The following is a 23,933-nucleotide window of genomic DNA, read 5'->3' as shown; positions in this document are numbered from 1 at the left end:
GAGATGAATTGTAGAGAACATTGATGCATCTTTACGCAATAGAAGAACTGATTTCTGATGTTTCACTGTCCTCTAGTGGTGAAGCTTCAGTGTTGCAAATTCAGGCTTCATCACTGATGATGTGCTCTGTTACAGTCAGAATGATTGTGAATGAGTGAGTTTACAACTGCAGATGTACTTTGCTTTCGATGTTTTTTCATAATACTTACAATAAACATTGTGCTCAGCATGTGACTTCTTACATCCCATACTGATGCAGTACATCTCTTTGAACTCAAAGTGGTGTATTCAGTGTCTTAACATGCAGTAGAAGTGTGAAGAGATGCATCAAACCAACTGTCACACGTCCGTCACATGTCATCTTTTTTTCTTTAGACACTGAACTGTGCGTACACTCAAAAGAAGTAAGATAATAAAATACATGAGGCTGCAAAGTGAATTTAAATGTAAAGAACAACTTGCTGAGTGGAAACCAGAAATGTTTTAGGCCTTAAAGGTCAGTACAGAATTGAATCTATTGGGACTGGTAGGAGTGTGTTTGGTTATTAGTAATAATTCATAATTATCAGAGACAGTTATGAATTATAAGATCAAGAAATTATTAATATTGTGATGTGAACTGGTGAAGATACCAGTGTCCAACGGTCAGCGTAGTTCTGGTGGTCGCCCCCTACGTCACTGGAGGCCATCTGTTTGGTTGCAAGATTACCAGATGATAGCGCATGTAATGTTCCTCTATTATCAATAAATACTCCGGTTGGAACATTATACTAGCAAAGGCTAGCTTCTTTATTTGGTGAAGATACCAGTGTCCAATGGTCAGCGTAGTTCTGGTGGTCGCCCCCTACGTCACTGGAGGCCATCTGTTTGGTTGCAAGATTACCAGATGATAGCGCATGTAATGTTCCTCTATTATCAATAAATACTCCGGTTGGAACATTATACTAGCAAAGGCTAGCTTTTTTATTTAGTCCCTCGTGTTCACGAGTCACGGCTTATTCCCCACTTCTTTTTACTACCTACAATATATAACCTAATGGTTATACTGCCACCCTAAGGTAACATATGTCATCAACACCTATCAGTACATCCCCTTTCCTAAGAAGGTTAATGTAACATACTTTTATAACATGAACACATACAGCACTTAAGGTCTGCAAGTAAGTTAACATTCTGGCTATAATTCAAAATATCATGTAAAAAATATAATGTAAAGAAAATTGTATATACTTTTTTTTTTAGCTTTACTTTCCTTCAACACCAAATACACTGGGTACACATGACATAACAATAACAGTCACCCATGTCCAATATGTAAGAAATCATAAAACATCATGCAAACTTGTCAACATGTTTTCTTTCTCTGCTTTTCTGTCTTTGATTTTTTCTTTTCAATTATGATTTGTACATCTTTAGTATTTCACCCTTGTTCTATGAGTCTGTCAGGTGGTTTCCTGGCTCTATTAGATCATCTCAAAACTGGAGCATCCAGTACTGGAAATGGTGTAGTAGGAGACACAGTGTGTTGCAAGTCTGGAGTCATACTAGCACTCTGTCCTGACTCAGTGTCCTGAGAATGTTCTTCAATGTTCTCCTGAGTCTTCAGCAGACTCCTCCGGTTTCTCCTTAACACTTGTCCATTCTCTGTCCTAACAGTGTAGGACCTGGGACCCACTTCACTGAGGACAGTTGCTTTTCTGGTCCAAGCATCAGGATCCTCGATTCTCACAACATCCATCTCATGAAGGGGTTCCAGTCTCCTCACTGTTCTGTCATAGTCCATTTTCTGTTTGAATTTCAGTTTGATTCGCTTGTTAGCCAGTTGGCTAGTGTTGTCTGTGTTATTTTCCCTGTAAATGTGTGGCAGAGAAGCTCAGCAGGTGATGCAACACACTCCAATGCTGCTGTCCGGTAACTGAGCAAAGCCAGATATGGGTCAGCTCTACCATCTCTTGCCTTTTTAAACAGCCTTTTGACAATCTGGAATCCCTTTTCAGCCTGTCTGTTTGCCTGTGGATACAGTGGGCTAGAGGTAGTGTGCTGAAATCCATACTGCTTAACAAACTCTTTGAACTCCACACAGTTGTACTGGGGTCCATTGTCACTAACCACACACTGAGGAATGCCATGCCTGGCAAAGAAACTTTTCAAGTGTGTTATAACAGACTGTGCAGATGTACTAGTGAGCTGTGCTACCTCAGGATAGTTTGAGAAATAGTCTATAACCAAAGCATAGTCCTTGCCATGCAGATGGAATAGATCAGTTCCCACTTTTTGCCATGGAGCTGTAGGTTGCTCCATGATGAGCATCGGCTCTTTTGTCTGTTTGTAATGATGTCTGAAACATGTGTCACATCTTCCTATCATGTTCTCAATATCCACATTGATCCCTGGCCAATAGACTGTTTCCCTGGCCCTCCGTTTACATTTCTCTATGCTGAGATGTCCCTCATGTATACGTTGAAGCATGTCATGGCGCATGGACTGAGGAATGACAATCCTGTTCTGTCTCAGCACAAGGCCATTGGTCACACTCAGATCAGCACGTACTGGATAGTACTGTGGGCAGTTTCCTTTAGACCAGCCATCGTGAATAAGGTGGCTAACCTTCTGCAGCATAGGGTCCTTTGCAGTTTCATGTGCAATACGCTCTAACATCACATCAGATACGGGAAGCGAAGCCGTCACCATGCTGACATGCGTTTCAACATCATCCGCCGTGGAGCCATCCACAGCGCTGCTGCTAGGTGCTGGTGCCCTCGACAATGTATCTGCAAGCACTATGTATTTTCCTGGTGTGTAGATTAACTCAAGATCATATCGCTGGAGTTTCATCATCATGCGCTGGATTCTAGGGGACATGTCGTTCAGGTTTTTCTTTATGATTGAAATCAGTGGTTTGTGATCAGTCTCTGCTGTAAAGGTCGGCAAACCATAGACATAACTGTGAAACTTACTACATCCGAACAACAAACCCAAAGTCTCTTTTTCGATTTGAGCATAGCGTTGCTGTGTTTCAGTCATTGATCTTGAGGCATATGCTACAGGCTGCCATTTGTCTCCCGTAGCTTGAAGCAGAACAGCTCCTAAGCCATCTTTTGAGGCGTCGGTGGAGATCTTTGTTGGCTTTGAGGGGTCAAAGAATAGGAGGACTGGTCCTGTGGCTAAGGTTTCCCTCAGTATTTTCCACTCTTTTTCCTGTCTAGCAGTCCACTCAAACTCCTTGTCGTGGTGGAGCAACTCTCTGAGACATGCTGTTTTGGAAGAAAGATGTGGGATGAATTTTCCAAGGAAGTTGATCATTCCCATGGCTCTCAGAACTCCTTTTTTATCAGTGGGAGGCGGCATGTCCAGTATAGCCTGCACTTTTGAATGATCAGGTTCCACCCAAGAAAGTCATCTCTGTGACACCAAACTGACATTTTTTCCTGTTCAGTTTTAGTCCACTCTGTTTCACTCTGTGAAGGAGTTTTTTCAGTCTTTCATTATGTTGCTGGCATGTCGTTCCCCAAACCACCAGGTCATCAATGTACACTCTTGTACCCTCCAGACCCTCTATTATGGACTCCATCGCTCTGTGAAAGATCTCTGGCGCTGAGATTATGCCAAATGGGAGCCGCAGAAAACAGTAGCGCCCAAACGGTGAGTTAAAGGTGCAGTACTTACTACTTTTTGGGTCTAGCTTCAACTGCCAAAATCCCTGTGACGCATCCAACTTACTGAAGTATTTAGCACCTGTCATCTCACTGGTAATCTCATCCCGTGTTGGTATAGGGTAGTGTTCTCTTTTGATGTTCTCTTTTAAATCTTTAGGATCAAGACAGACTCGTAACTCACCACTGCTTTTCTTGGTACAAGACACCCAGCTGCGTCATTCTGTCCAGCTCTTTTTTCAAACCAGCTCGAAGTGGTGCCAGCACCCTCCGTGGTGCATGCACTACAGGCTTGGTCTCACTCTTGAGTTAGATTTTGTAGGTGTGTGGTAATATTCCATGTCCTTTAAAGACAGAGGGAAACTGTTCTACAATGTCCGCCGATCCTTCACACTGTGTGTAGTTTGATTCTTGATTGCATTTGTCCATGTTGTCTTCACTGTTTATCTGATAGACCCTCTTAACCAAACCTAGGCCCTCTTAGGCTTTGTCTCTTAGGAGTGATTCATGTCCTTTTGGCACAATTACAAACAGTAGGTTGTACTGCTTGCCTTTCAATGTCACATTAAGTCTGCATCTTCCTTTTGTCTCAATCGGCTGACCATTGTATGCCTTCAGTGGTGTTACTCTGGTGTTGATTATTTTTGGCTTAACCTTGAGTGCCTCAACATCAGTCCCATTAATTAAGTTAGCTTTGGCTGCTGTGTCAATCCTAAATGTCACAATTGTCTCATTGACTAACAGTGGTGCCATGCATTTATCACTTTGCACTGCACTCACTGTCTGTCCAGTATCATCATCTTCACTTGACACTGTCTTGATGAAGAATGTTTCACTCAAATCATCACTGTCATCCGTTTCTGTTACAGTGTGTACTTGATGTCCTTTTTTCACATCCTTGGAGAAACACATTTTTGCATAATGATGTTTTCCTTTACACTTTGCACATGTTTTTCCATAAGCAGGACACTGTCTCACTTTATGTTTTTCACCGCATCTCTTACAGGAAAATGTCTCTTTGTCTTTGAACTTGAATTTGTCCCGCTGTTTCTCTTTTACTGACAGGGCATGCACTGCGTCCCCATCTTGGCTTGCTGCACCCAAAGTAGGCTCATTAAAAGTCAGCACGAGTTGGCGGGCTAGCTCACTGGCTTGGCATATTTTGATAGCATTTCCCAACGTGAGCTCTGTTTCTCTCAACAATTTCTCTCGGAGCTTCTTATCCTTTGTACCGAACAAGATCTGATCCCTTAACATAGAGTCTCTGAGATCACCAAAATTGCAAGTCTGTGCTTTTAGCTTGAGGTCTGTGAAAAAATTATCAAATGTCTCTCCCTGGTGCTGCACACGTGAGCGAAAGACATACCGTTTATAGGTTTCATTTTTCTTCGACAAGCAGTGCTCATCAAACATTTTCAAAACCTCCTCAAACTTGTCTCTGTCTTCGGGTTGAGCAAACACAAAAGTGTTGAAGACTTCTATGGCGTCTGTGCCGGCGACAGTGAGCAGCATGGCTATTTTTCTCTCATCTGGCCATCGATCCACTCCGACAGCCGAAAGATACAGCAGAAATTGCTGCTTAAAAGCCTTCCAATTTGCATCCATGTTTCCAGTCAGTTCAACTGACTTGGCGGTTTAAGTGCATCCATCATCTTGTGTCACTCCTTTCTCCCAAAAAAAAATGAATCCCGTCCTGGTACCATGTAATGTTCCTCTATTATCAATAAATACTCCGGTTGGAACATTATACTAGCAAAGGCTAGCTTCTTTATTTAGTCCCTCGTGGTCACGAGTCACGGCTTATTCCCCACTTCTTTTTACTACCTACAATATACAACCTAATGGTTATACTGCCACCAAGGTAACATATGTCATCAACACCTATCAGTACAGTGCAGTGACTTGGGGACGAGTCTTTTTCATTAGGAGAGGGGAAAGTGTGATGTGAATTGGTGAAGATACCTTGATTGGACTGACAAGTGATGAACTATTGAGTGGTCAGGTGTGACTGATTGCGCAGCTGTTGGACTCTGGAAAAGGGGAAGGGAAGAGCCGGGCATTCATGTGTGTAGGTCTGGGGAGCGAGCTTCTGTGCGGTGTGGCTGCATTCATTCCGGGAGCGAGAGGGTGTCATTCGCAGCTGTTTAGGGCTGCCGGCGACGAAGCCAGGTACGATAGGGGGTTAGTGAGTTCCTGTGTTAGGAGGGGAGGTCTGCTGCCTCCTTTAGTTCGTTAGGGCTGGGGCTTTAGGAGCGCAAGCCACCGCTGCTCTCCAACCTTGCTGCCGCCTCCAGCACGCCGCCGTTCCCTGCCTCTTCATCTGCTGCGCCATCCGACGGAGCAGTGGTTCCCCAGGGAGTTGGACGGTGCCACAAGCTCAGAACCCGGGGGGGGTCTCGTCGACCATGCAAGTTTAGTATATATTTTAACTTGTATGTATTGTGTACTCTCTATTTGTATTTTATTATCGTGGGGACAGGAGAGAAGCTGGGTGGGGTTGAGTTGGGTCCCAGCGGGGGGAGGTTTTGTATTGGCCTCACCCTCTTTCTTAAAGTAGACGTGTGACTCCACTGTGTGCAGTGTGGTGGGCATTTCCTGAAGTTTGTTGTGATGTGCTTTTATCCCTGATGTGTGTTGCATCTCTGGATGGTGGTGTGTATTTTTATAGGGTAGCCAGCCCTGACTTCCACTCAAGTGGCATAACTATCCTATCTAGTGAAACTCCAAAGACCTTTTCTTATTGGTGTTAACTTAATAAAGATTGTCATTTTGCCTGATACTTTTGTGGTCTGGTGTCAGTTATTCAGAGGTCTTTGACATTTATCCCACATAAATTCTGGCCTCTGTTTGAACTCATATTTATTATAGTATTAACGTTTTGCTGTCTCCTGTTGCTCCGCACGGCTTGTGAACTGTCTTGTGAGTGCTTATTTTGTTGTTATTGTCTGTAATTTTTAACCATCATCTCATTAGTTTCAAAATATCTCGCCATACTTTTACAGCAGAAGAAAACACGCATGATCTGCAAAATGCTTTTTGGTTAAAGTGCAAAGATGTTTACAAGTGTAAGCAGTTTTTTACTTTTTAAATAAGATGTTTCACTCACATTTCACATCAATAAAGATCAGCATCACTGCTACAGGTCAGAGTCACTGAACTTAGTGACCAATTATCACTCAATTTAATGAACCAGAATGTTCTCTCAACTTCAGTATCATGGTCATTTATTCTGGATGGGTATCTGTAGGTGCAGTTTATGTCCACTGTTGATCCTTTTAAGGCATAGATCTGAGTAGAAGTATAATTCACGCTCCAGTCATTCTGACCCTGTACCACTGTAACACAGAGCACATCAGAAACCACAATCAGATTCATAACAAGTTAAGAATCAGTGAATAAGACAAAGTGGATCATGACATCAATATGATTTTATCTGCAGTCATTGTCATTCAAAGCTCCTCATAGTGCATCAATCTAACTAGAACTGAAGTGGAATACAGTATTTTATCAGTTGTTTATCATATTTTATCATTTGTTACTGCTGAGTGTTTCAGCTTTAGTCCATTCATTCTGCAAGTTTTTACTGTTGTTCAGCTTGTTTGTCGTAATTTTAAAAAAGCTAAAGTTGAACACCTGAAATGTGTCTCTTATGTTCATTTTCTTTATAATTTTCTTCATAATTCTTGTTAAAAATAATTTTAACTTTGACTTTTATTTCTGAATGAAGCCTGGGTGAACACAGGAGTATAAAAGTCCAAAGACAAACTGGTTTCTTTGAATTTACAGTATAAAGAAACAGTTTTAGTTGCTGTTTACAGTTAATTTCTCTGTGCACTGAGACAGAACATCGTACAGTCTGAAAGTGCAGTGAAGGAACAAGAATGTATTGAACCTGTGAACATTAATGCAGTTTTACTGAACAGGAAAAGAAGAAGGAAATGAATCATTAGACAGTCTGTGGTTGTCTTGGTTAGTTTCCTCTCTGTTAGTTCTTTGGTCAAGTTGCTGCTGAGTTAAGTGTGAAAACCACAGAGAAATGCAGAACATGACATGATGGAAACTTCTGAAAGCAGCAAATAAAATAGCTGACAACAAGTTTTCACATGGAGGGACAACTGTTATAACTGTAACAGCTAAAACAGTTGTCCAGCTCTACAGTACAGAGTGCAGAAATTACCAAACAGATTTAAAACATCATGATGAGATGAAATTCTCAGTGCATTGCTGTACCGTCATAGAACTATGTATATATGCATATGCATGTATAAAAATAAACAGAAGTGAATATTTGGTGTTGTAGAGTTTAAAAGTTACTCATCATACTGCATCACACATACATCAAACCTAGAAAAGTGCTGATCTGGGATATTTTATATTTACTTTCTTAAAATGACTTCATGCTGCTCTGAATAAGTGTGCTAAATGTCCTACAATGTAAATGTAGATATACAGTACCTGACACAGAGAGAAGGAAGACAACAAATCCACTCGCTGCTGCTGTTAAACTCATAGCTGCTCCTCTCATCTCTCTGTGAGGCTTCAGAGACAATAAAATACATCAAATAATGTAAAGAACATGTAATAGTCATAAAACTAGTCAGTAAACTATTCTACTTACATCAGAGAAGGACGTTGTCTGTTAAGATGCTCGTCCTCTGTGATCTGTGAGCAGAAGTCACATATCAGGATGTTAAAACACTTGATTGACTTCCTCTTTCTTAGAATTATGAATATTCATGAGGAGCCAAATGCCAGGAAACACATAAGTTAAAACCAAGTTTTACTGTTTTCAAAGACTTAATATAATCTATGTTAGAGAGAATAACAGACCAGTGTTTTGACCTCTTAAATAAAGAGAGAAGAGAAATAATGAGACATTTTTATTATCTTACTCTTTTTAAGTGTGCGCACAGTTCAGTGTCTAAAGAAAAAACATGACACGTGACGGATGTGTGACATTTGGTTTGATGCATCTCTTCACACTTCTAGTGCATGTTAAGACACTGAATACACCACCATGAGTTCAAAGAGATGTACTGCATCAGTATGGGATGTAAGAAGTCACATGATGAGCACAATGTCTATTGTAAGTATTAAGAAACAAGTAAAAAGCAAAGTACATCAAAACATGATACAGAAGTCTATGTGTAAATCAGATGACAAAATGTTTTACATCTGCAGTTGGAAACTCACTCATTCACCATCATTCTGACTGTAACACAGAGCACATCATCAGTGATGAAGCCTGAATCTGCAACACTGAAGCTTCACCACTAGAGGACAGTGAAACATCAGAGATACTGAATCACAACCCTGAAACAACATTTTACCATCAATCACTGATTGTTTAGACACATTTAAATTTACTTTTAGTACTTTTCACTTTTTATGATTGAGTTGCATCTTAATCTGTTTACTCTTGACATTAAATTCATTAAACATTACAGTTAGAGCTTCAGTTTCAGATATAAACAGCTCACATGACAATTAAGATCTTCTTCAATACAAACTGTCTGTGCATCTTCATTTTAGCAACATCTCAAACCATAATTTTCTTGCTGTAATCATTCATCCTGTTCATATTAACCATAGAGATCCCTTCATAATGCACTTTAAATGTAAGTGATGGTGGACAAAATCCACAGTCCTCCTTCTGTGCAAAAATGTATTTAAAATTTTATTTGAAGAAATTATGAAACAGAAAACACTGTCCATCGAGACACAAAGGCAACATTTCTTACTAAAAAGACTGTAACTGTAGAACATATCCACTTTTTTTGGACTAACTCAGATGTCTGAAGTCTCATATTATCTTCAGATAAACTTTTAAATATGATTTTGGTCAAAACAAGGACTGTGGATTTTGTCCCCCATCACTTACATTGTAAGAGCATTAGGACGAGATCTTCTAATGGTCAGTATGAACAGGAGGAATGATTACAGCGAGCAACACCTGTTTCAATGTTCATATGGGCACCTGACTGCTGTTTTGAGACAGACTTGAAAAAATGTGAACCTGTCCTTTAAAGCTGAAACTTTTCTGCACACTGTCGCCCTCTGCAGCAGTGAAAGAGAACTGAAATTAAGTTTCTAATTACATTTTTTGTGGAAACTGGCTGTTTATTCAGCCTCAGCGATACCTGGATAATATGACATTCAGCAAAGTGTGATAAAACCGATATTATGTTTCAATTTGATATGTGATAATATATAGTATACTGCACATGGTGTGAATGTGATGTTTCCAGTTTGATGTCTCTGTTCTGAACAGACTTAATGAGCTTTGTGAGCCAGGACAGGTGCAAACCAGGAAGCCAATCAGGATTCTTCAAAAGTGATTTATTATGTATACATTTAAAATAACATTTTGCATAACAACTCTAATCCTAAATATCTGTAATAAAGAAAAAGGAAAAAGAAGTACAATAATATAGCCTGCATTACCTCAGATAGAACACTCAATATACATAAACACAGTTATGAGTCACACACACCTGTTGCTACTGAAAACGTCCACATTATCCTCTACAGCCTCTCTCTCCAGTCTACAGCATTTTTACATTTAAAATAACATTTCACATAACAGCTCTAATCCTAAATATCTGTAATATAACGAACTCTACAGAGAAAAAAATAAGCTTGCATTAGTTCAGACAAAACACTCAGTAAATTATAAATCAATTGAGTCACACACACCACCTGACATTCAACTGATCTAAACAATCAATCATGTTTGACACATCGACATGATTCGGTTCAAGCTGCCATCAGCACATTCTTCTCAAAGCTTCTGCTACATGCTGTTACTGACTGTCTGTGCTGCTCACTTCTACCTGCTGCTGCTGCTGAAAACTGAACATGAAAACGTTCACATCATCCTCTACAGCCTCTCTCTCCACTGTCATATTTCACTGTTGTACTACTTTCTGCTTCCATCAGGTGAGTCCAGCCTCTGGTTCAACTGCACCACAACAAAATCACATGAAATTTCGGTGAGTTACTTCTTGTAACTGTAACAATGAATCTAATGTCGGCCTGTTTATTTCCTTTCATGATGCTCCAACCTGACTGGACTTTACTCCAGGTTTTTGTAGATTTCTGTGTCTTCTGTTTGTGCTGCAGCGACGACCTGCAAGTCTGAGACGTTCTCATACACAGAAGACTCCAACTGATGGAGAGAGATGACAATTAAAGACTCAATGAGCCTCATTCATACAATTTACATAGAGTTAGACATTTTTTAAATATTTGTAATACTAATAATAATAATAATATGATGATGATAATAAAAATGCTTCAGACTAAATTCTGTGTCGACCTTTAAGGCCTAAAACATTACTGACTTCTACTCAGCAAGTTGTTCTTTACATTTAAATTCACTTTATGATTTCATGTTGATAATAAAATGTGTTCTAGTGCATTTATAAGCCAAATCATCATAATTGTATTATAGGGTAAGTTCTGTCAATAAAGTCTCTCTCTCTCCTTGTTGGCCTGTTTTTTTCCTTTCATGATGCTCCAACCTGACTGGACTTTACTCCACGTCTTCCTGCTCCTCTGTGTCTTCTGTCTGCTGAAGCAACGACCTGCAAGTCTGAAACGTTCTCATACACTGGAGAAGAGTCCAGCTGATGAGGAGAGATGACAATATAAGACTCAATGAACCTCATTCATACAATTTACATAGAGTTAGACATTTTTCAAAAGGTTTTTAATAATAATAATAATAATAATAATAATAATAATAATAATAATAATAATAATAATAATAATAATAATAATAATAATAATGATAATAATAATAATAATAATAATAATGCTTCAGACTAAATTCTGTGTTGAACTTTAAGGCCTAAAACATTACTGACTTCTACTCAGCAAGTTGTTCTTTACATTTAAATTCACTTTATGATTTCATGTTGATAATAAAATGTGTTCTAGTGCATTTATAAGCCAAATCATCATAACTGTATTTTAGGGTAAGTTCTGTCAATAAGGTCTCTCTCTCACCTCTATAGTCTCTACAGGTTCATTCAGTTCAGTGGTGGAGCTCAGAGTTTTCTTTTTCCTGGATTGAATCCATCAAGAAAAAGAACTTTAACAAAATGAAATTCATGACTTGGAAAATGTTTTTATAAGAAAATTAAAGAAGGATGTTTTCTTTATTGTTTTACCACATCCACAGACTCAACAGAAGCAGAGAAATCAGCATCAGGACCACCAGAATCACCACGATGATATTAATTATAATTACTGATTTCCCTAAAAATGGAGACCGACAGAGAGGACATATGCCTTATCAATAATGTAGTATACAAGTATGTGTATGTGCATGTGTGTATGTGTGTGTGTGTGTGTGTGTGTGTGTGTGTGTGTGTGTGTGTGTGTGTGTGTGTGATGTGTGTGTGTGTGTGTGTGTGTGTGTGTGTGTGTGTGTGTGTGAACATCACTGAGCATAACTTGCCTGCCACAACAGTCAGATATAAGGTGGAGTTATGGCGTCCTTTTCTGTTCTGGACTTCACAGTAATAATTCCCACTGTGTTCAGGTCTGACATCAGTGATGGTGAAGATCTGTCCTGATGCTTTTGGTGAGTCTTCATTCTCCTTGTACCAGGTATAATTAGCTGCTGGGTTAGCATCACTGCTACAGGTCAGAGTCACTGAACTGCCCTCCACTATCTCACCAGAGGGACTCACTGACACAGAGGGAAGCTTTGGAGCATCTGGGGGGCAATATGTATAGAGACCAAACAAATCAGTATTTTTCTTTGGGTTCATTTATATGCATACAAAACCAGCAGGAGGGGACCAAAGAAAAAGTGGCCATGCTAAAATCTGCCTTCAGCCTTTCTACTTTAGAACATGATGTTTCTACCAGCCTGAACTCAGATGGCAGATAAATCATAACATTAGTTAAGCCCCACTTTGTATGTCAGAGATTCAATTTGTTTTGTACTTACACTGGACATTAATGAATAGAGATGTAGAGTTATCTCCATATTGATTCTCAGACTTGCAGTGGTATATCCCTCTGTCTTCAGAGCTGATGGAGGTAAAATGATAAATTCCTTCTGGTCCTTGAAGCAGTGTTTGGTTTTCCTTGTACCAGGTGTATTTAGCTGCTGGGTTAGCATCACTGCTACAGGTCAGAGTCACTGAACTGCCCTCCACTATCTCATCAGAGGGACTCACTGACACAGAAGAGGTCTTTGGAGCATCTATAAAAGATATATTAACACAGATTATTTTAGGGTGATAATTACTACAGTGGCACATGATTTTAAAAACAGCATCATGCATGTGGCAGTATCTGGAAACTGGAAGGTGGTCTGGTGAATTGATGAATCGTGGATATTGTATGAATGTTTTGCTGTCTCCTGTTGCTCTGCACGGCTTGTGAACTGTCTTGTGAGTGCTTATTTTGCTGTTATTGTCTGTCTGTAATGTTTTAAGCATCACTTCATTGGTTCTAGACCATCTCGCCATGGGACTGGAGTTGAAAATCAGCCAGCTGACTAACACAGAGATGTTGATTAATGTGTCCTTATAGTGAAATGTCTGAAAGTTTGAACTGAAGGAAACAGAACTGTTAAATTTTACTTTTACAGCAGATGGAAAGTGAGGAAAATACACATGATCTGCAAAATGCTTTTCCGTTAACAAAGTGCAAAAATGTTTACCACTGTAAGCAGTTTTTTGCTTTTTAAATAAGATGTTTCACTCACATTTCACATCAATAAAGATGTATTCAGATGTCCTCTTCCCCAGCTGGTTCTTAGCTGTAAAGTAATACTCTCCAGAGTCAGAGGACTGGATGGAGCTAAAGACAAGCTGTGGTTCTTTACTGAGAGGTTGAAGGTCTGGATTTACATTCTTCTTGTACCAGGTGTATTTAGCTGCTGGGTTAGCATCACTGCTACAGGTTAGAGTCACTGAACTGCCCTCCATGATATCACCAGAGGGACTCACTGACACAGAGGGAAGCTTTAGAGGATCTGTACGATGATATGATATGACACATATTAACTTTAAGTTGTGAATTATCTTAAAACAACGTCTGTTTCATTTGCTGATAATTTATACTCTAACGACAATAATGGAGGCAGGAATAAATAAAAGAAAGTATAAGAGAATACATTTTCAATTTTCTCTTTAATGTTTGATTATTACCACTGACCAGTGTACTGTCTCAGTTATTCACTGCCTTTCATGCAAGCAGATTTAGACTCCTGCTGGTGGGGGCAGATTGCTAATTACTAATCATTAATCAATTGTCCTTTTCTGTATTTGTTTTTCCTCTCTCGGATTGTGTGTGTGTGTGTGTGTGTGTGTGTGTATGTGTGTGTGTCTGCTTGCTGAGTTGTCATAACACAAAGTGTTATTGGCCCTGTAGTGTCAGATAACTATCTGCCTCACTGTCACACATCTTTTTTGTTTTCTTCTATAAATCTTGCTGTCTCTACAAACATTCTGAAGACATTACGTTGCTTGGTATGGTGTCCCTGCACTTGACTACACTTACACACCTTTGCACAAGCCAGTAAGTTATTAAAAAAAATCAAACAAAAAAACAAACAATTGACATCACATTTTGGTCTGAGTAAAATAGTTATGTTAATAAAAGTACAAAGTATAAATGGAAAGGTGTAAGAGGTAAAAATGGGTCTGACTTGTTGTAGACTATGTGGGTCAAAGTTTTCACTTGATGTGTTAGTGGAACATTGCAGAGAAAACTCACACACTGAAGGAGAGCGGAAAGACTTATATCTTGATAGAGTACAAGAATACTCGTCCTCAGGATTAATTGGGTCCAGATGAAAATATATATCTTTTCCCTCCATTTGCTGGCCATTCTTGTACCAGATGTAGGAAGGATCAACAGGCAGCTGACAATTACTGTGACATGTCAGCTCTGTCCAGTTGGGATGCTCGTTGGGGGAAGATTTTCTAACATGCACTTGGAAGTCTGGATCTGTGAACCAAAGACACAAATATCATTTCAGAATTAACTGTCAACATACAGCACACACAAGCAAATATTCACATGTTCACAGTAACATTTCCTCAATGATCTGAAACATCTGAAACTAACTGATCACAACGTCAAGAAATCGACCATTTATAACAAATAGTTATAAAGTTAGATTTGGTGGAAAGGAACCTGCTCTTTGAGGGAGCTCTCAGAGAAAACAAGCAGTAATGAAGATTCAACTAACTAACCTTAATAATCACATAGATGAACATTAGATTTGAGAGAAATAAAGAATAGCAAAAGCAAAGCATATAATGAGGAGACTGGGGCAGCAGATGGTGTCAGCATTAGCATGTAAACAAAGTAATAGTAAGAAGTGTCGGGTTATAATGGAAGCACTGTCCACTTCTATCAATATGATGATCATTATTAGTCAGCTGGTAGCCAAGCAGCTGGTAAAGCTCTGTGCTCTGCCTGAACTAATGTTTTGCTCCATTTCAAAATGAAAATGTTACCTGTGATAGTCAAAGTGACTCCAGGTGAACCAGAATATTTCCATCCTTGGTTTGTTATGAACCTGAACTTGTACTCAGCTGAGTCGCTCTCTCTCAGGTCTGTGATTGTCAGAGTGCAGTCATTCTTATCACAGTGATACTGAACACGACCTGAGTACTCTGAGTCTGTTCTTAGATTCACAGGGTCATAATCAGGCCCTTTAGTGAACCAGAACGTTTCCTTAATTTCAGTATCATGGTCATTTATTCTGGATGGGTATCTGTAGGTGCAGTTTATCTTCACTGTTGATCCTTTGAAGGCACAGATCTGAGTAGAAGAGTACATCACTCCCAAGGGACCCGCTGTAACACAGAACACAACAGAATCCACAACCAGACTCACAACAACATCAGAGAACAGTTAATCTGTCATGAAGGTCCTTCAGTATGTAAACCTGCTGAGATACTGCATGGGCCTACATTATGTGTGCATGACTGTTCCTGTGTGTGTTTTTATCTATGTAGCCTATAGCTGTCAGACATTATGAACATAATATTATTATGATAATTAATTTAATATTATTATGTCATATTGAAGGTTGCATTGATGTTGGGATACCTACAGCAGTATCCCAAGAGCTTAATGGGACCATTACAGAGAGGGAAGTGATATCATCCATATTTATGACACATTCAGTTCTGATACATTAGCTAAAACACTCCACTAGATGGTGTAAAAGACTGTGAAGTAAACTCACACAGTGAAGGAGAGGGGAACTTCTCATGTCCTTTCACAGCACAGGAATAGCTGTCTGTAGAATCAAAGCTGCCTGAATAAGAATTAGATGTTTGTCCCAAAATGTCCTGTCCATTCTTCTTCCAGATGTAGAAAGAACCATCAGGTAGATGACAGCTGCTGTGACACTTCAGCTCTGCCCGGGAAGGATTGAATGTTGATCTGCTCACCTGCACCTGGAGATCTGCATATGTGAATAAAGAAAAAAAGAGAGAGAAGACTTGATTTTAAACTTAACTGTCAACATTCACACATACAAGAACACACACACACACACACACACACACACACACACACACACACACTTGTGTTCACAGTTTGGAATTAAATGATTGAATCTTCAGGTGAAAATTTTACCTGTGACAGTCAAAGTGATTCCAGGTGAACCAAAAAAGCTCCCTCCTGGTTGGTTTGTTATGAACCTGAACTTGTACTCAGCTGAGTCGCTCTCTCTCAGGTCTGTGATTGTCAGAGTGCAGTCGTTCTTATCACAGTGATACTGAACACGACCTGAATACTCTGAGTCTGTTCTCAGATCTACATACACACCATTACTCTTTTTTGTGAACCAGAATGTGTTCTCAACCATAGTATCATGATCCTTTATTCTGGATGGGTATCTGTAGGTGCAGTTTATGTCCACTGTTGATCCTTTTAATGCACAGATGTGAGTAGAAGTGTAAGTCACTCCCCAGTCATTCTGACCCTGTACCACTATAACACAGAGCACATCAGAAACCACAATCACATTCATAACAAGTTAAGAATCAGTGAATAAGATAAAGTGGATCATGGCACCAATATGATTTTATCTGCAGTCATTGTCATTCAAAGCTCCATATTCACCATTCACATTATTTTTCCTTATTAGCTAGACACCCCCACCACCCATGACGCAGACAAAGCTGAATGTAATTCAAATGTAATCTGTATTTTATAACTTTCATTATGCTATTTCTGAATTGTGCCTGGGTGAATACAGATATAGAAAAGTCTAAAAGTCCAAAGATATTTATACAAATTTGATTTTACGGTACAAAGAAACAGTTTTAGATGCTGTTTACTGTTAATCTCTCTGTGCACTGAGACAGAACATCGTACAGTCTGAAGGTGCAGTGAAGGAACAAGAATGTATTGAAGCTGTGAACATAAATGCAGTTTTACTGAACAGGATGAGAAGAAGAAAATGAATCATTACAGAGTCTGTGCTTGTCTTGGTTAGTTTCCTCTCTGTTAATTCTTTGGTCAAGTTGCTGCTGAGGTAAGTGTGAAAACCAGAGAGAAAAATGCAGAACAGAAATGAGGGACACTTTTGAAAGCGGCTAAAATAAAATAGGTGACAATAAGTTTTCACAGGGAGGAGCAACTGTTATAACTGTAACAGCTAAAACAGTTGTCCAGCTCTACAGTGCAGAGTGCAGAAATTACCAAAAAGGTTTTAAACATCATGACGGGATGAAATTCTCAGTGCATTGCTGTACCATCATAGAACTATGTATATATGCATATGCATGTATAAAAATATATGATTCTTACAATCCATGGAAGGAAGGTGGACAAACCTTATTAGCTAGACACCCCCACCCCCACCACCCATGATGCAGACACAGCTGAACATCTTAATATAATATTATTAAAGTGTTCAGCAGTAAATATTGATGTTATTTTTTACCATTTTGCCTTCATTCAACAGCTATAGTTTACACAGAAATAAACAGAAGTGAATGTTTGGTGTTGTAGAGTTTAAAAGTTATTCATCATACTGCATCACACATACATCAAACCTAGAAAAGTGCTGATCTGGGATATTTTATATTTACTCTCTTAAAATCACCTCATGCTGCTCTGAATAAGTGTGCTAAATGTCCTACAATGTAAATGTAGATATACAGTACCTGACACAGAGAGAAGGAAGACAACAAATCCACTCGCTGCTGCTGTTAAACTCATAGCTGCTCCTCTCATCTCTCTGTGAGGCTTCAGAGACAATAAAATACATCAAATAATGTAAACAACATGTAAAAATCATATCAGTAAACTATTCTACTTACATCAGAGGAGGACGTTGTCTGTTAAGATGCTCGTCCTCTGTGATCTGTGAGCAGAAGTCAGATATCAGGATGTTAAAACACTTGACTGACTTCCTCTTTCTTAGAATTATGAATATGCATGAGGAGCCAAATGCAAGGAAACACATAAGTTAAACTTTTTTTACTGTTTTCTAAAAACTTAATATAATCTATGTCAGAGAGAATAACAGACAAGTGTTCTGGCATATTAGTATTATAAAGATAGGAGAGAAATAATGACATTTTTAGTTTTTACTTCCTCTTTTTAAGTTTTGGCACTAACATACTGTATGAATATGTATAAATGTTTGTATGAACTTGTGAAAGGTTAGTATGCTTAGTGACAGCCATAGAAATCATGTTTGTGCATGAAAACAGTTTGTTCCTGTGTGAAAGAAAAACCCCACTCTTTAGGTCTCACTCCTCTACAGCAGCTCGTATGTCTGTATCGAGTGTGAGTGTGTCATGCTCTGAGCGTTAAAGAAAGTGTAACAATACTATATTGAGATTTGTCTCTTTCCTCATTGAAGTCAAGTGCAAGACGTAAAATGCAGCACAGTTCAGTGTCACTGCAGTTATTTTTTACTTACTCTTATTAAGTGTGGGCACAGTTCAGTGTCTAAAGAAAAAGCATGACACGTGACGGATGTGTGACAGTTGGTTTGATGCATCTCTTCACACTTCTAGTGCATGTTAAGACACTGAATACACCACCATGAGTTCAAAGAGATGTACTGCATCAGTATGGGATGTAAGAACTCACATGCTGATCACAGTGTTTGTAGTAACTATCAAGAAACAAGAAAAAAGCAAAGTACATCAAAACATGATACAGAAATGTATGTGTAAATCAGATCACAAAATGTTTTACAACTGCAGTTGGAAACGCACTCATTCACAATCATTCTGACTGTAACACAGAGCACATCAGACATCAGTTCTTCTGTTGTGTAAAGATGCATCGATGTTCTCTACAGTTCATGTCTTTGACCTGTGAACCATGACACAGTTTTACTGAACAGGAAAAAAAGCTGAATATTGAGGGCAAAGATTTAAAAACTATTTTCTTGGTTCTGTTGGATTGAATGTGTACTGAGATATCCTTTTCCCATTTTTTTTTGTTTGTTTTTCAGGTGAACTGACCCTTTAAAGCAGACAGCGGCGATGTCAGTGATGAAGCCTGAATCTGCAACACTGAAGCTTCACCACTAGAGGACAGTGAAACAACAGAGATACTGAATCACAACCCTCAAAAAACATTTTACCATCCATCACTGATTGTTTAGACACATTTAAATTTACTTTTAGTACTTTTCACTTTTTATGATTGAGTTGCATCTTAATCTGTTTACTCCTGATATTAAATTCATTAAACATTACAGTTAGAGCTTCAGTTTCAGATATAAACAGTTTACATGACAATTAAGGTCTCCTTCAATACAAACTGTCTGTGCATCTTCATTTTAGCAACATCCCAAATCATCATTTTCTTGCTGTAATCATTCATCCTGTTCATATTAACCATAAAGATCCCTTCATATGTAAGTGATGTGCGGATCAGTCCTCCTTTTGTGAAAAAATGTATTTATAAGTTTATATGAAGCCATTATGAAGCTTCAGCTGTCCATATTAGTCATACTGAGTCAATATCTTTTGTTATTGTGTTTTAGTCCCAAATTCCCAATTTTTGTTACGATCCCTCCACTGCAGGTGAACAGGAAAACACTGTCCATCCAGACACAAAGACGATATTTCTCACTAAAAAGACTGTAAGTGTAGAATATATCCACTGTTTTGGACTAACTCAGACATCTGAAGCCTCATATTATCTTCAGATAAACTTTTAAATATAAATTTGGTCAAAACGAGGACTGTGGACTTTGTCCCCCATCGCTTACATTGTAAGAGCATCAGGACAAGAATTTCTAATGGTCAGTATGAACAGGAGGAATGATTACAGTGAGCAACACCTGTTTCAATGTTCATATGGGCACCTGACTGCTGTTTTAAGACAGACTTGAAAAATGTGAACTTGCCCTTTAAAGCTGAAACTTTGTTCACACTGTCGCCCTCTGCTGCAGTGAAAGGGAAGTGAAATTAAATTCTAACTAGAAAAGTCTGCAATTTCTAAAGAAATTGCGTGTGGGAGCTGCAAACTGCCAGACGCAGCTGCTGCCACTGCCGGCTGCTGCCACTGCTGGCTGCTGCCACTCCTGTTATTGCTACTGTTGCTGCAAATTTCTGCTTCAGCAATTATTATTCAAATTTCTTTAACGCCACCTACAGGTGAAATTGTATCAAATACCACACACTTCTTAAACATCCCTGTTAGTATAATTTTGCTGAATTTGCTTATCATGGATTGTTGAATTTTAACTGAAGACAACAGAACTGTAGAAATATCATGTTATAATATTACAGTAGTGCCCCCTGTGGGTAGAATTGTATCAAATTTTACATAATGGTGCACTGTCATTATATGTGCAAGGTTCTCAAATTTGGTGTCGATTCGAATAGGCATTGAAAAGTTATGGCTCATTAAATGCATCAGACAACGCCTTGAAAGTTTGGTAACCAATTACAGACAAGCGGTAAGTGATACCAAAAAATGAAGATAAAAGCTCTGCTCATAATCATCTTAACATGGTATGTACCAAGTTTGGTGAAGATTGGATGAAAAATGTGCCAAAAGCAGCAAAAAATGTGTTTTTGAAAAAATGTAAAATGGCGGAAAAATTTTCTAGGCGCAAATGGGAGTGGCATATATCAGTCTACTTGGTACCATCCAAGGAATACACTGTGCAAAAATGGCACAGTGTACCAGTCAATCAAGTTTGAAGACTTTAGCTCTTTTAGTTTTTGAGATATGAGCCTTCAAACATTGCTCCCATTGACTTTCCATTATAAATTTTAATGCTTTAAAAAATTATATAAAATCAATGCAATATGTTAGAGCTGAGAAAGGTAATAGCATACATCTCTTTATGGGGATGTACAATTTGACAATGAAATGAAGTTGATAAGACAATTTGTGTAGGACTAGTTAGACGACGAAAAACGGCAAAATAATATATAATAACTAGAAAATGCAATTTCTGTAGAATCTGTAGAATTCAGATTACATAACTGGAAGCTGAAGAGTATTGAAAAATCTACCAAGATTAAAATCAGCAATTGAATCAATTGAACTTACACCCTCATGTTTGTAAGACAGATATGCTATGCATTGAGCTAACATTTCACACAGTAATGCTGGGCCAGATTTTGGTGTTTAGTCTGTCAATTGCATGAAATTGACAAAAAAGCAGTTCAGCTCAGTTCATTAAGCAGATTGACATCACCTGGACTCCTTCATCCCTACTGAGTTCCACCCTAAGCAGGGCTCGAACTCACAACCTTTGGATCTAAAAGGAGTTCAGAAATGACATGACCTTAAACAACTGGACTACTCACACATGCTATGCAGCAAAGGAAAAGATGTCTTTAACAAGCATATTAATCCACATTTTAGGTAGTAATGTTAAAATAAGCTAGAGTGGAATTGGATTATGGTACAGGATAAAGATGTGAAGCAACTTTGTACATGAGATTATGAGGAGCACTGCAGAGAGCAGGTATCAAACACACAACCTTGTCATCTAAGGGGTAGCTAATCATGACAACAGTGTTCTAAACCACTGAGCCAACAGACATTCCCAGTAATGAGAAGAAAAAATCTTCATTTTGATGAAAATGTATTTGTCTCAAACTAGAGCTTGAAGCTCAGAGATTTGTACATCATTAATGAAAGCAAGACTAGTTTAACATGAGAATGAATGATATATGTAAAAGTTTTTGAAGGAAGAGAGAATCTGTAAGCTTAAGAAACTGGAGTGAGAGGAGACGCACATCCTGCAGACTGTATTGCAGTCAGTGAGAACATGACAGCGATTCTCTATCAATTAAGGTTCAGATCTCAAAAACTATACGTCCTATGTGAAATGTATTTACATGTTGAGAGAGAGGAGACTTGTGGCAACATACTGAGGCAAGATATGTGCTTGAGGAGTTAAAATTGTGGGAGTGACAGCAGTTTAGAAAAACATTTCTGGTCTAAAATTATCTGCGCTCTCCACTGTGCCTGATCACATGACACACTGGTGAGACCTGAAAAAGTCTGAAAAACTCCTGACGTTGGGCTTAAATTGCCGACAAACTACAAAAGATATCACTAAACAATCTGATAACTTTGAAAGTTCAAAGTTTTGTGAACATTTTACAGTTTGAATGGCGTCTGTGCGATAAGGGACTTCCGAGCAGTTAAGTGTCAAAGTGACCAAGGTTCCAACTCAGTTGGACGGTTCGTCCCATAGACTGCCATTGTAAATTTTAATGTTTAAAAAAATTATATAAAATCGCTGAAACATGTTACATTTCAGAAAATACAAGCAAACATCTGCTGAATGAGTTGCACAGATTGACAGTTGAATGGTTTTTATAGCACAAAGTATGCAGCAGTTGAAACGCGGCAAAAAAATGTACGGAACACGGAATAAGAATAAAGAGAGAGAAGAACAATGTGTGATTGCTTTCAGCAATCAATTGGAATTGGATAATGTGACATTCCGCAAAGTGTGATTGAACCGAGATTATGTTTGAATTTGATTTGTGGAAATATACAGTTTACTGCATATGGTGTGAATGTGATGCTTCCAGTTTGATTTCTCTGTTCTGAACAGACTTAATGAGCTTTGTGAGCCAGGAAAGGTGCAAACCAGGAAGCCAATCAGGATTCTTCAAAAGTGATTTATTATGTATACAATTAAAGTAACATTTTGCATAACAGCTCTAATCCTAAATATCTGTAATATAGAAAAAGAAAAAGGAGTAAAGTACAATAATATAGCCTGCATTACCTCAGACAGAACACTCAATATACATAAACACAGTTATGAGTCACACACACCTGCTGCTACTGAAAACGTCCACATTATCCTCTACAGTCTCTCTCTCCAGTCTACAGCGTTTTTACATTTAAAATAACATTTTATACAACAGCTCTAATCCTAAATATCTGTAATATAACTAACTCCACAGAGAAAAAAATAAGCTTGCATTAGTTCAGACAGAGCACTCAGTAAATTATAAATCAGTTGAGTCACACACACCACCTGACATTCAACTGATCTAAACAATCAATCATGTTTGACACATCGACATGATTCAGTTCAAGCTGCCATCAGCACATTCTTCTCAAAGCTTCTGCTACATGCTGTTACTGACTGTCTGTGCTGCTCACTTCTACCTGCTGCTGCTGCTGAAAACTGAACATGAAAACGTCCACATCATCCTCTCCAGCCTCTCTCTCCACTGTCATATTTCACTGTTGTACTACTTTCTGCTTCCATCAGGTGAGTCCAGCCTCTGGTTCAACTGCATCACAACAAAATCACACGAAATTTCAGTGAGTTACTTCTTGTAACTGTAACAATGAATCTAATGTCGGCCTGTTTTTCTCCTTTCAGGAGGCTCCAACCTGACTGGACTTTACTCCAGGTTTTTGTAGATCTCTGTGTCTTCTGTCTGTGCTGCAGCGACGACCTGCAAGTCTGAGACGTTCTCATACACAGAAGAGTCCAGCTGATGGGGAGAGATGACAATTAAAGACTCAATGAGCCTCATTCATACAATTTACATAGAGTTAGACATTTTTAAAATATTTGTAATAATGATAAAAATAATAATAATAATGATGATAATGAAAATGCTTCAGACTAAATTCTGTGTTGAACTTTAAGGCCTAAAACATTACTGGTTTCTACTAAGCAAGTTGTTCTTTATATTTAAATTCACTTTATGATTTCATGTCGATAATAAAATGTGTTCTAGTGCATTTATAAGCCAAATCATCATAATTGTATTATAGGGTAAGTTTTGTCGATAAACCTGACTGGACTTTACTCCACGT

General features: G+C 38.6%; 1 protein-coding gene and 1 long non-coding RNA gene across 2 annotated transcripts in view; one reads left to right on the top strand and one right to left on the bottom strand.

Moving 5' to 3' along the window:
- The window catches only part of LOC121912934, a 183,518-nt gene that overhangs the window by 3,096 nt on the left and 156,489 nt on the right, over window positions 1-23,933 (top strand). The window lies entirely within an intron of this gene.
- On the bottom strand, window positions 15,401-16,445 carry LOC121913204. The gene is made up of 3 exons (XR_006100238.1): window positions 16,275-16,445; window positions 15,880-16,101; window positions 15,401-15,484 (listed from the first exon to the last, which is right to left on the bottom strand). It is a non-coding gene; the product is annotated as an uncharacterized LOC121913204 (long non-coding RNA).

The sequence above is a fragment of the Thunnus maccoyii genome, chromosome 2 (genome assembly GCF_910596095.1).
Source record: "Thunnus maccoyii chromosome 2, fThuMac1.1, whole genome shotgun sequence".
NCBI lineage: Eukaryota > Metazoa > Chordata > Actinopteri > Scombriformes > Scombridae > Thunnus > Thunnus maccoyii.
The sequence above is the reverse complement of the archived record's forward strand: the minus strand, read 5'-3'. Positions and strand labels throughout refer to the sequence as shown.